This window comes from Panulirus ornatus, chromosome 2 (genome assembly GCF_036320965.1).
Source record: "Panulirus ornatus isolate Po-2019 chromosome 2, ASM3632096v1, whole genome shotgun sequence".
Taxonomy (NCBI): domain Eukaryota; kingdom Metazoa; phylum Arthropoda; class Malacostraca; order Decapoda; family Palinuridae; genus Panulirus; species Panulirus ornatus.
Window position 1 is genome coordinate 46,269,754 of NC_092225.1, and position 13,927 is coordinate 46,283,680.

Consider the following 13,927-nt stretch of genomic DNA (forward strand, 5'->3'; position numbering starts at 1 on the left):
AAAGAGAAGAGAGAGGCATTTGGACGATTTTTGCGGGGAAAAAATGCAATTGAGTGGGAGAAGTATAAAAGAAAGAGACAGGAGGTCAAGAGAAAGGTGCAAGAGGTGAAAAAAAGGGCAAATGAGAGTTGGGGTGAGAGACTATCAGTAAATTTTAGGGAGAATAAAAAGATGTTCTGGAAGGAGGTAAATAGGGTGCGTAAGACAAGGGAGCAAATGGGAACTTCAGTAAAGGGCGTAAATGGGGAGGTGATAACAAGTAGTGGTGATGTGAGAAGGAGATGGAATGAGTATTTTGAAGGTTTGTTGAATGTGTCTGATGACAGAGTGGCAGATATAGGGTGTTTGGGTCGAGGTGGTGTGCAAAGTGAGAGGGTTAGGGAAAATGATTTGGTAAACAGAGAAGAGGTAGTAAAAGCTTTGCGGAAGATGAAAGCCGGCAAGGCAGCAGGTTTGGATGGTATTGCAGTGGAATTTATTAAAAAAGGGGGTGACTGTATTGTTGACTGGTTGGTAAGGTTATTTAATGTATGTATGACTCATGGTGAGGTGCCTGAGGATTGGCGGAATGCTTGCATAGTGCCATTGTACAAAGGCAAAGGGGATAAGAGTAAGTGCTCAAATTACAGAGGTATAAGTTTGTTGAGTATTCCTGGTAAATTATATGGGAGGGTATTGATTGAGAGGGTGAAGGCATGTACAGAGCATCAGATTGGGGAAGAGCAGTGTGGTTTCAGAAGTGGTAGAGGATGTGTGGATCAGGTGTTTGCTTTGAAGAATGTATGTGAGAAATACTTAGAAAAGCAAATGGATTTGTATGTAGCATTTATGGATCTGGAGAAGGCATATGATAGAGTTCATAGAGATGCTCTGTGGAAGGTATTAAGAATATATGGTGTGGGAGGCAAGTTGTTAGAAGCAGTGAAAAGTTTTTATCGAGGATGTAAGGCATGTGTACGTGTAGGAAGAGAGGAAAGTGATTGGTTCTCAGTGAATGTAGGTTTGCGGCAGGGGTGTGTGATGTCTCCAAGGTTGTTTAATTTGTTTATGGATGGGGTTGTTAGGGAGGTAAATGCAAGAGTTTTGGAAAGAGGGGCAAGTATGAAGTCTGTTGGGGATGAGAGAGCTTGGGAAGTGAGTCAGTTGTTGTTCGCTGATGATACAGCGCTGGTGGCGGATTCATGTGAGAAACTGCAGAAGCTGGTGACGGAGTTTGGTAAAGTGTGTGGAAGAAGAAAGTTAAGAGTAAATGTCAATAAGAGCAAGGTTATTAGGTACAGTAGGGTTGAGGGTCAAGTCAATTGGGAGGTGAGTTTGAATGGTGAGAGGCTGGAGGAAGTGAAGTGTTTTAGATATCTGGGAGTGGATCTGTCAGCGGATGGAACCATGGAAGCGGAAGTGGATCATAGGGTGGGGGAGGGGGCGAAAATTTTGGGAGCCTTGAAAAATGTGTGGAAGTCGAGAACATTATCCCGGAAAGCAAAAATGGGTATGTTTGAAGGAATAGTAGTTCCAACAATGTTGTATGGTTGCGAGGCGTGGGCTATGGATAGAGTTGTGCGCAGGAGGATGGATGTGCTGGAAATGAGATGTTTGAGGACAATGTGTGGTGTGAGGTGGTTTGATCGAGTAAGTAACGTAAGGGTAAGAGAGATGTGTGGAAATAAAAAGAGCGTGGTTGAGAGAGCAGAAGAGGGTGTTTTGAAATGGTTTGGGCACATGGAGAGAATGAGTGAGGAAAGATTGACCAAGAGGATATATGTGTCGGAGGTGGAGGGAACGAGGAGAAGAGGGAGACCAAATTGGAGGTGGAAAGATGGAGTGAAAAGGATTTTGTGTGATCGGGGCCTGAACATGCAGGAGGGTGAAAGGAGGGCAAGGAATAGAGTGAATTGGAGCGATGTGGTATACAGGGGTTAACGTGCTGTCAGTGGATTGAATCAAGGCATGTGAAGCGTCTGGGGTAAACCATGGAAAGCTGTGTAGGTATGTATATTTGCGTGTGTGGACGTATGTATGTACATGTGTATGGGGGGGGTTGGGCCATTTCTTTCGTCTGTTTCCTTGCGCTACCTCGCAAACGCGGGAGACAGCGACAAAGTATAAAAAAAAAAAAAAAAAAAATATATATATATATATATATATATATATATATATATATATATATATATATATATATATATATATATATATATATATATATATATATATCTTTCTTTCTTTCTTTCGAACTATTCGCCATTTCCCGCATTAGCGAGGTAGCGTTAAGAACAGAGGACTGGGCCTTTGAGGGAATACCCTCACCTGGCCCAATTCTCTGTTCCTTCTTTTGGAAAATTGAAAAAAAAAAAAAAAAAAAACGAGAGGGGAGGATTTCCAGCCCCCCGCTCCCTCCCCTTTTAGTCGCCTTCTACGACACGCAGGGAATACGTGGGAAGTATTCTTAATCCCCTATCCCCATGGATAGGATATATATATATATATATATATATATATATATATATATATATATATATATATATATATATATATATATATATATATATATATATATATCCTATCCATTATGCACGTTGATGGTAAGACACTTATAATCTGTACCTCTATTGCATAATGTAATGCAGAATGGTCCATTGAATATATATATATATATATATATATATATATATATATATATATATATATATATATCTCTTTCTTTCTTTCAAACTATTCGCCATTTCCCGCATTAGCGAGGTAGCGTTAAGAACAGAGGACTGGGCCTTTGAGGGAATACCCTCACCTGGCCCAATTCTCTGTTCCTTCTTTTGGAAAATTGAAAAAAAAAAAAAAAAAAAAAAAAAAAACCGAGAGGGGAGGATTTCCAGCCCCCCCGCTCCCTCCCCTTTTAGTCGCCTTCTACGACACGCAGGGAATACGTGGGAAGTATTCTTAATCCCCTATCCCCAGGGATATATATATATATATATATATATATATATATATATATATATATATATATGTCAGAAATTTAACAGAAAATTCTCTTGGATACATTTATGAAGTGCCATGTGGAAATTGTGACGAATTTTATGTTGGGCAGACTGGTAAGGCTCATTTTGTTAGACTTAAGGAACATAAATATAGTATAAGAACGGGACAAGAATCAAATGCCTTGTTTAACCACGTTAAAACTATGATCTTTGTATTGACTGGAGTAATGCTGTCTCAGTTATCAACTCTAACTCTATTACCACAAGAAATATCATTGAATCATCTATTACTGAATACACATAGAATTATAATCTTAATATAAGTGATGGTCTATACAAATTAGATAACTTTATCGTTGATAAAATTTATGAACGCTCGTTTTATGCCTCAGACAATCGCATGTTTACCTAATGGCGTCCTAGCTTCGTCTCTTCGATGTATATCAACTGACTTATTTCTCTCTTGTGTCACCCCTGATGATGTGATTATCACAGGAAAGTGCACTTGGGAACTTATCGTGTTTCATATTCCCCGTGGACTCATAGGAATATCTTGATCACGCGCAAATTGTCATCCTTTCCAATATATATATATATATATATATATATATATATATATATATATATATATATATATATATATATATATATATATATATATATATATGTATATATATATATATATATATATATCCATTTGCTTTTCTAAGTATTTCTCACATACATTCTTCAAAGCAAACACCTGATCCACACATCCTCTACCACTTCTGAAACCACACTGCTCTTCCCCAATCTGATGCTCTGTACATGCCTTCACCCTCTCAATCAATATCCTCCCATATAATTTACCAGGAATACTCAACAAACTTATACCTCTGTAATTTGAGCACTCACTTTTATCCCCTTTGCCTTTGTACAATGGCACTATGCACGCATTCCGCCAATCCTCAGGCACCTCACCATGAGTCATACATACATTACATAACCTTACCAACCAGTCAACAATACAGTCACCCCCTTTTTTAATAAATTCCACTGCAATACCATCCAAACCTGCTGCCTTGCCTTGTATGTAGCATTTATGGATCTGGAGAAGGCATATGATAGAGTTGATAGAGATGCTCTGTGGAAGGTATTAAGAATATATGGTGTGGGAGGAAAGTTGTTAGAAGCAGTGAAAAGTTTTTATCGAGGATGTAAGGCATGTGTACGTGTAGGAAGAGAGGAAAGTGATTGGTTCTCAGTGAATGTAGGTTTGCGGCAGGGGTGCCTTGAAGAATGTGTGGAAGTCGAGAACATTATCTCGGAAAGCAAAAATGGGTATGTTTGAAGGAATAGTGGTTCCAACAATGTTGTATGGTTGCGAGGCGTGGGCTATGGATAGAGTTGTGCGCAGGAGGATGGATGTGCTGGAAATGAGATGTTTGAGGACAATGTGTGGTGTGAGGTGGTTTGATCGAGTAAGTAACGTAAGGGTAAGAGAGATGTGTGGAAATAAAAAGAGCGTGGTTGAGAGAGCAGAAGAGGGTGTTTTGAAATGGTTCGGGCACATGGAGAGAATGAGTGAGGAAAGATTGACCAAGAGAATATATGTGTCGGAGGTGGAGGGAACGAGGAGAAGAGGGAGACCAAATTGGAGGTGGAAAGATGGAGTGAAAAAGATTTTGTGTGATCGGGGCCTGAACATGCAGGAGGGTGAAAGGAGGGCAAGGAATAGAGTGAATTGGATCGATGTGGTATACCGGGGTTGACGTGCTGTCAGTGGATTGAATCAAGGCATGTGAAGCGTCTGGGGTAAACCATGGAAAGCTGTGTAGGTATGTATATTTGCGTGTGTGGACGTATGTATATACATGTGTATGGGGGTGGGTTGGGCCATTTCTTTCGTCTGTTTCCTTGCGCTACCTCGCAAACGCGGGAGACAGCGACAAAGCAAAAAAAGAAAAAAAAAAAAAAAATATATATATATATATATATATATATATATATATATATATATATATATATATATATATATATATATATATATATATATATATACATATATATATATATATATATATATATATATATATATATATATATATATATATATATATATATATATATATATATATATATATATATATATATATGTATATATATATATATATATATATATATATATATATATATATATATATATATATATATATATATATATATATATATATATATATATATATATATATATATATATATATATTCTTTCTTTTCTTTCATACTATTCGCCATTTCCCGCGTGAGCGAGGTAACGTTAAGAACAGAGGACTGGGCCTTTGAGAGAATATACTCACCTGGCCCCCTTCTCTGTTCCTTCTTTTGGAAAATTTAAAAAAAAACAAGAGGAGAGGATTTACAGCCACCCTCTCCCTCCCCTTTTAGTCGCCTTCTACGACACGCAGGGAATATCCCCAGTGATATATATATATATATATATATATATATATATATATATATATATATATATATATATATATATATATATATATACGAAAACTGTGATTGCTTGCGCAAAATTTGCACATGGTATGAGAAAGAAAAGGTGGGTGGTAGATAGATCAGAAAGGGTAGTGGATCGTGGGATAAAGAAGTAAGATTGTTAGTGAAACAGGAAAGAGAGGCATTTGGATGATATTTGCAGGGAAGTAGTGCAAATGACTGGGAGGTGAATCAAAAAATGAGGGATGAGGTCAAGAGAAAGGTGCAATAGATGAAAAAGAGGGCAAATGAGAGTTGGGGTGAGAGAGTATCATTAAATTCTAGGAGAATAAAAAGATGTTTTACAAGAAGTAAATAAAGTGCATAAAACAAAAGAACCGATCGGAACATTGGTGAAGGGGGCAAATGGGGAGGTAATAAGTGGTGGTGAAGTGAGAGGGAGATTGAGTGAGTATTTTGAAGGTATGTTGAATGTGTTTGATGATAGAGTAGGAGATATAGGGTGTTTTGGTCGGGGAGGTCTATGACGTGATAGGGTCTGGAAGAATAATTTGGTGATGAGAGAAGAGGTAGTGCAAGCTTTGCGGAAAATGAGATCCGGCAAGGCAGAGTGTTTGGATGGTCTGAAATTGGAATTTATAAAGAATTGAGTGACTGTGTTGTTGATTGGTTGGTAAGATATTCAGTGTATATATGGACAATGGTGAAATGCCTGAGGATTGGCGGAATGCATGCATAGTGTTATTGTACAAAGGTAAAGGGGATGAAGGTGAGTGCTCAAACCACTTAGGTATAAGTTTGTTGAGTATTCCTGGGAAATTATATGGACGGTATTGGTTCAAAGAGTGAAGCATGTACAGAGCATCAGATTAGGGAAGAACAGTTTGGTTTCTAAAGCGGTCGAGGATATGTGGATCAGTTGTCTGCTTTGAAAAATGTATTTGAGAAATACTTAGAAAAGCAAAGGGACTTTTATGTAGCATTTATGGCTCTGGAGACGGCATATGATAGGGTTGATAGAGATGCTTTGCGGAAGGATTTTAGAGTATATGGTGTGGGAGGTAAGTTACTAGAATCAGTGAAAAGTTTTTACCAAGGATGTAGGGCATGCGTACGAGTAGGAAGAGAGGAGATTGATTGGTTCTCAGTGAATGTCGGTTTGCGGCAGGGGTGTGTGATGTCCCCATGGTTGTTTAATTTGTTTATAGATGGCATGGTTAGGATGGTAAACGCAAGAGTTTTGAAAAGAGGTGCGAGTATGCAGTCTGTTGGGGAGTGAGATGTCCTGGGAAGTGAGTCAGTTGTTGATTGCCGACGATACAGCTTTAGTGGCTGATTCGTGTGAGAAAGTGTAGAGGTTGATGACTGGGTTTGGAAAAGTGTGTGAAAGGAGAAAGTTGAGAGTAAATGTGAATAAGAGCAAAGTTATTTAGTTTAGTAAGATTGAGGGACAAGTTAATTGGAATGTTAGTTTGAATGGAGAAAAATTAGAGGAAGTGAAGGGTTTTAGATATCTGGGAGTAATGAAGAAAATGTGAAAGGAGTGAACGTTACCTCGGAGAGTAAAATTGGGTATGTTTGATGGAATAGTTGTTCCAACAATGTTATATGGTTGCGAGACATGGGCTCTACATAGGGTTGTACGGAGAGGGTGGATGTGTTGGAAATGAAATGTTTGAAGACAATATGTGGTTTGAGATGATTTGATCGAGTAAGTAATGTAAGGGTAAGAGAGATGTGTGGAAATTTAAAGAGTACGGTTGAGAGAACAAAAGAGGGTGTGTTGAAATGTTTTGGACACATGGAGAGAATGAATGAGAAGAGATTGACAAAGAGGATATATGAGTCAGAGGTGGAGGGAACAAGGAGAAGCGGGAGACCAAATGGGGGTGGAAGGATGAAATGAAAAAGACTTTGAGCGATCGGGGCCTGAACATACAGGAGGGTGAGAGTCGTGCAAGGAATAGAGTGAATTGTATCGTTGTGGTATACTGTGGTCGACGTGCTGTCAAGTGACTGAACGAGTGTATGTGATGCGTCTGGGGTAAATTATGGAAAGGTCTGTGGGTCCTGGATGCGGATAGGGAGTTGTGGCTTCGATGCATAACACATGACAGGTAAAGACTGAGTGTGAATGAATGGGGCCTTTTTTGTCTGTATTCCTGGCGCTATCTCGCTGAAGCAGGGGATAGCGATGTTGTTTTCCTGCAGGGCAGGGTAACGACAGAAATTGATGAAGGCATTTAAGTATGAATATGTACATGTGTATGTATGTAATGTCTGCATGTGTGTATGTATACGCATGTATATGTTGATATGTATATGTATGTCTATGTGCATATGTGGGCGTTTACGTGTATATATAAGTACATGGGTGGAAGGGCCGTTCTTTGTGTGTTTCGTGGCGCTACCTCGCGGACGCGGGAAGTAGGGATTATGTACAATAAGATATAAATAGATGTATACATTATATAATGTCATGTGTAATTAAACAAAAACAGTGCTCCCTATCCACATCCATGCCCCATAGGCCTTTCCATGGTTTTCCACGGATGTTTCATATGCCTTGGTTCAGTTCACTGACAGCATACCATATACCATATCGTTCCAGTTCCCTTCATCCCATGCACACCTTTCACCCTCTTGCATGTCCAGGCCTTAACTGAGCAGTCTTTCTGACCCATCTCTAATTTGGTCTCAACATTCTCATTGTTCCCCTTACTTCTGACACACATCCTCTCTGTCAATCTTTCCTCACTTATTTTCTCCAATGGTCCAAACCATTTCAAAACATCCTCTTCTGCTCTCTCAACCACACTTTCTATCAACACACATCTCTCGTACCCTTTCAGTATTTACTTACGCCACATATTGCCTTCAAACATTTGATTTCCAGCGCATGCACCCACCTGTCACAACCGTATCTATAGCTCATGGCTCGCACCCATATGACATTTCTGGGACTACTGTTCCTTCAAACATACCCAATTTTGACCTCCCTGAAAATGTTCTCTCTTTCCACACAATCTACAGCATTCTCAGAGCCTTTGCCCCCCCATCCCAAATCTATGACTCACTTCTGCTTCCATGGTTCCACTAACTGCCATGTCCACTTCCAAGTATCTTAAAGACTTCAGTTCCTCCAATTTTTCTCCAATCAACCATACACCTCAGCTAACTTGCCCCTCAACCTTGCTGAACCTAATAACCTTACTTTTATTCATAGACAGTCTCAACTTTCTCCTTTCACACACTTTTCCAAACTCAGTCATCAGTTTCTGCAGTTTCTCATTCAGATCTGCCGCCACTGCTGTATCATTAGCAAACAACTGCCTCATTTCCCAAGCCCCCTCATTCCGCATGGACTGGATACTTGCCACTCTCTTCAAAACTCTCGCATTACACATGAAATTTCGAGAATGGATGTGAGCAGACGTAGACATTTTTAGTTTGTTCCTGGTGCTACCTCGGTAAAGTGGGAAACGGTAATCAAGTATTAAAAGAATATAAAATGTTGGAATGGCAAATGGTGAGATTAAATGAAGCAAGGGGACAGAGTGAGGAATGGGGGGTATCTAGCGAACAGTGCTGGCACATCCGAGAGATGCATGTGGCATGTGAAAGGTGGGAGGTAGGCTGATTAGAAAGGGTGGTGAGTGGTGGCATGAAGAAGTTTGGGCAGTGCTTACAGGGAAAGATGTAGAAGAGAGAGCATCGAGAGGTCAAGAAGAAGCTGCAGGGGTTGAAAAAAAGGACAAATAAACTTTAAGGGGAGTAAGAAGATGCTTTGGAAGGAGGTTCCTCATGTCTGAAAAACGAGAAAGAATATGAATATCAGTGAAGGGGCAGAAGTGGAAGTGGTAAGAGGTCAAGAGGAAGCTGCAGGGGTTGAAAAAAAAGGACAAATAAACTTTAATTGGAATAAGAAGATGCTTTGGAAGGAGGTTCCTTATGTCTGAAAAACGAGAAAAAATATGAATATCAGTGAAGGGGCAGAAGTGGAAGTAGTAATAGATAGTGATGAAGTGAGGAGATGGAGGGAGTATTTTGAAGGAATGTAGAATGTGCTTGATGATAGGGAGGCAGATGTAGGGTTGAGATGGTATGCAAAATGAGAGTTATGGAGAGTGCTTTGGTGGAAAGAAAAAAAAGATGAAAGATTTATGTTAGATGAAATGTGGCAAGGCTGCTGGAGTTGATGGTATTGCAGTTGAATTTATTAAGAAAGGGGATGGCTATGTTCTTGATTGCTTAGTCAGAATTTTCTTTTTTTTGTGTATGTATGGATCATTTTGAGGTGCCTGAGGATTGTTAATTGCATGTATGGTGCCGCTGTATAAAGGAAAGGGGGATGAAAGTGAATGTTCAGACTACAGAGGAACAAGTTTGTTGAGTGTAACTGTTAAATTGTATGGGAGGTTAGTGATTGAGAAGGTGAAGGCATATACAGAGCATCAAGCTAAGGAGGAGCAGTGTTGTTTCAGAAATAGTAGAGGATGGATTTGTATGTGTCATGTATGGATCTGGAGAAAGCATATTATAAGGTTGATAGAGATGCCACGTGGAAAGTATTAAGAATATAAAGTGTGGAAGGAAAGCTGGTAGAAGCAATGAGAAAATTTCATCAAGGATGGAAGTCATGCGTGTGAGTGCGAAGAGAGGAGAGTGAATGGTTTCAAGTGAAGGTTGGTATGCTGCAGGGGTGTGTGATATCACTATGGTTGTTTAACTTGTTTATGGATAGGGTGATGAGAGCCCATGGGAAGTGAGTCAGTTGTTGTTTACTGATGTTACAGCATTGGTGGCAGATTCATATGAGATGCTGCAGAAGTTAGTGACTGAGTTTGGAAGAGTGTGTGAATGAGGAAAGTTGAGTAAATGTTTCAATGCATTACACATGATGGCTAGAGAAGGATGTGAGCGGATGCAGCCTTTGTTCATCTGTTCCTAGCACTGCCTCACTAATGCAGCAAATGTCGATCAGATATGAAAAAGAAATACAAATATACATACATGTTAAACAAACTTACGCCAAGGGAGCTTTTTTACCTGACATATGAAGTAAAACAATGAAATTTAAATGTCCCTTAAAATCATATAGGTTATACATAAAGACTACAGAAATTCTAAATTTCTAAAACAATGGAAAGTTAAATGATTTGACTTGTCAAGGGTGAGGCACAAAAAAACTAAGAAGTACAGGAGGCTACTAGATATGCTGAGGGTTAAAAGGAATGAGTGGTTGAGGGTGATGGTGCTGACAGTTAATGGGATGACTGGGGAGAGCAAAAGGAGGGAGATTGTGGAGAGATTTAAAAGTTGTAGTGTAGATGTGCTAGGGATTGGGGAAACCCTCATCCTTGGGGAGGGTGTGTGGAGTGAAAATGGAAATGATGAATGCAAGTTATGGGAGGGCATGGAAGGAGGTGTGGCATGAACGGGAATGAGTGAAAATTATCGGGAAGAGGTAAAGAAGGATGTGCAATTCTGCTATCACCAAGAGTAACGGAGGGTGTTACAGAGCATCGATGGAATGGATCAAGAATTGTGTGGGTGAAAGGAAAGACTGGAACTGTGAAATATGTATGCGCCTGTGAATATGAGGAGTGTACGAGGTAAGGATGAAATGAAGCTTTTCTGGAGAAATTGGAATGACTGAGTGATATGAATGTAAAAGAGGGATTTGATGAAATTGGTGAGATAGTTGGTAAATGAAGTAAATGACTATGGAAATTATCTTGTGGATATTTGTGCTGAGAGGGGTTTATCCCTTGCAAACACCTTTTTTTTCCGCACAAGATGATCCACAGGTATACATGGATGAGGAATGATCGAAGAGAAGAACAAAAGACTTTGATTGACCTTGTGACAGTGGATGAAAGATTGAGAAAGATTGTGTTGGATACTAGAATCGTGCAAGGATTCTTTAGAGACTCGGTCCATTTCATGGTTCTTGTAGGAATGAGGATCAGGGAGAAGTGGAGGTATGGTGTAAGGAAGAATGGAGAGGTAAAAATGTTGTCAAGCAAGAAGATGAATCAGAAAAAATGCAGGAAGGTAACTGAAATGAAAGGGAGGTAACTGAAAGCTTAGATGGAAGTGCAGTGAATGTAGTAATGCGGTCATGTGTGAATGAGGTGTTTAAGATGTTAAAAGAAATACAAGTATATGTTGTAGAATCAGTAGTTGGATACAAGTCAGTGAGACACAGGTACAGAAATAGCTATGCATGGTGGACAGAGATTAGAGATGCCGTAGAAGAGTAGAAAAAGACATATGGTAGATTGCTCAATAGGAATTTATAAGTGGATGTTAAGCAAAGGATGTGGGAAGAATACAAATTATGTAAACAAAATGTTAAGAAGCTGATAGAAGAAAACAAAGAAAGAGTAGATGAAGCTTTTGGAAGAAAAAATTAAATGAAAGGTTTCAGAATAATAAGAAGCTATACTGGAAGGAAGTGAAAAAGGAAAGAGGTAGATGTAAGAGTGGAAGTGTTTACGTGAGAAGTAAGGAAAATGAATTGCTGAATCAGAAGGAGGAAGTAAAAGGAAGAGGGAAAGAGTATTTTGAAGAATGAATGAATGTGAGAGAAGGGGATGCAGCAGTTATACATGTATGGGTTTGAAGAAGGGAAGGAAGAGGATACAAGTGTATATGCCTATAGCAAAAAGGAATGTAAGAAAGGAAACGATGAAGCTGCAGGTAGGAAAGGCACTTGGAGTAGATGGATTTATGGCTGAAATGCTGAAGCATGGAGGAAAAAGTGTGATATGGTGGATGTATCCATTATGGAATTTTAGCATGGAAACAAGGTTGCGCCAGGGACTGGGTGAAAGCCATCACTGTTGCTTTATTCAATGGAAAACATGCTTAGGATGTATGTAGCAATTGTAGGAGAATAAGTTTGTTAAGTATTCTTTCTCCCCTATCCCTGGGATGGGGAAAAAGAATACTTCCCACGCATTCCCCGCGTGTCGTAGAAGGTGATTAATGGGGGCGGGAGCGGGGGGCTAGAAACCCTCCCCTACTTTTGTTTTAACTTTCTAAGAGGGGAAACTGGAGTCATGCGGAAACTGTTCATCCTCTTAGAAGACTCAGATTGGGGTGTCTAAATGTGTTGAGGCACGAGATCGGTTATAGTGATGGGTGATTTGAATGCAAAGTTGAGTAATGTGGCAGTTGAGGGAATGATTAGTGTACATGGGGTGTTCAGTATTGTAAATGGAAATGGTGAAGAGCTTGTAGATTTGTGTGCTGAAAAAGGACTGGTGATTGGGAATACCTGGTTTAAAAAGCGAGATATACATAAGTATACTTATATAAGAAGAAGAGACGGCCAGAGAGCGTTATTGTAATACGTCTTAATTGATAAGCGTGTGAAAGAGAGCCTTCTGGATGTTAATGTGCTGAGAGGGGCAGCTGGATGAATGTCTGATCATCTTGTGGAGGCGAAGGTGAAGATTTGTAGAGGTTTTCAGAAAAGAAGAGAATGTTGGGCTGAAGAGAGTGGTGAGAGCAAGTGAACTTGGTAAGGAGACTTGTGTGAGAGAGTACCAGGAGAGATTGAATGAAGAATGGCAAAAGGTGAGAGGAAATGATGTAAGGGGAGTAAGGGAGGAATGGGATGTATTTAGGGAAGCAGTGATGGCTTGCGCAAAAGATGCTTGTGGCTTAAGGAGCGTGAGAGGTAAGCAGATTAGAAAGGGTAGTGAGTGGTGGGATGAAGAAGTAAGATGGTTAGTGAAAGAGAAGAAAAGGGCATTTGGACGAATTTTGCAGGGAAGTAGTGCAGATGACAGGGAGATGTATAAAAGAAATAGTCAGGAGGTCAATAAAAACGTGCAAGAGGTGAAAAAGAGGGCAAATGAGAGCTGGGGTGAGAGAGTATTATTAGATTTTAGGGAGAATAAAAAGATGTTTTAGAAGGAGGTCAGTAAAATGCGTCAGACAAAATGATAGATGAAAACATCGGTGAAGGGAGCAAATGGGGAGGTAATAACAAGTAGCGGTGAAGTGAAAAGGAGATGAAGTGAGCAATTTGAAGGTTTGTTGAATGTGTTTGATGATAGTGTTTTGGTCGAGGTGGTGTGCAAAGCAAGAGGGTCAGGGAGAATGGTTTGGTAAACAGAGAAGAGGTAGTGAAAACTTTGCGGAAGATGAAAGCCGGCGAGGAAGCGGGTTTGGATGGTACTGCAGTGGAATTTATAAAGATGGGTGACTATGTTGTTGATTGGTTGGTAAGGATATTCAATGTATGTATGGTTCATGATGAAGTGCCTGGGGATTGGCAGAATGCATTCGTAGTACCATTGTACTAAGGCAAAGGGGATAAATGTGAATGTTCAAAATACAGAGGTACAAGTTTGTTGAGTATTTCTAGGAAGGTATATGGGAGCGTATAGAATGAGAGGGTAAAGGCATGCACAGAGCATCAGATTGGGGGAGAGGAGTGTGGCTTCAGAGGTGGTAGG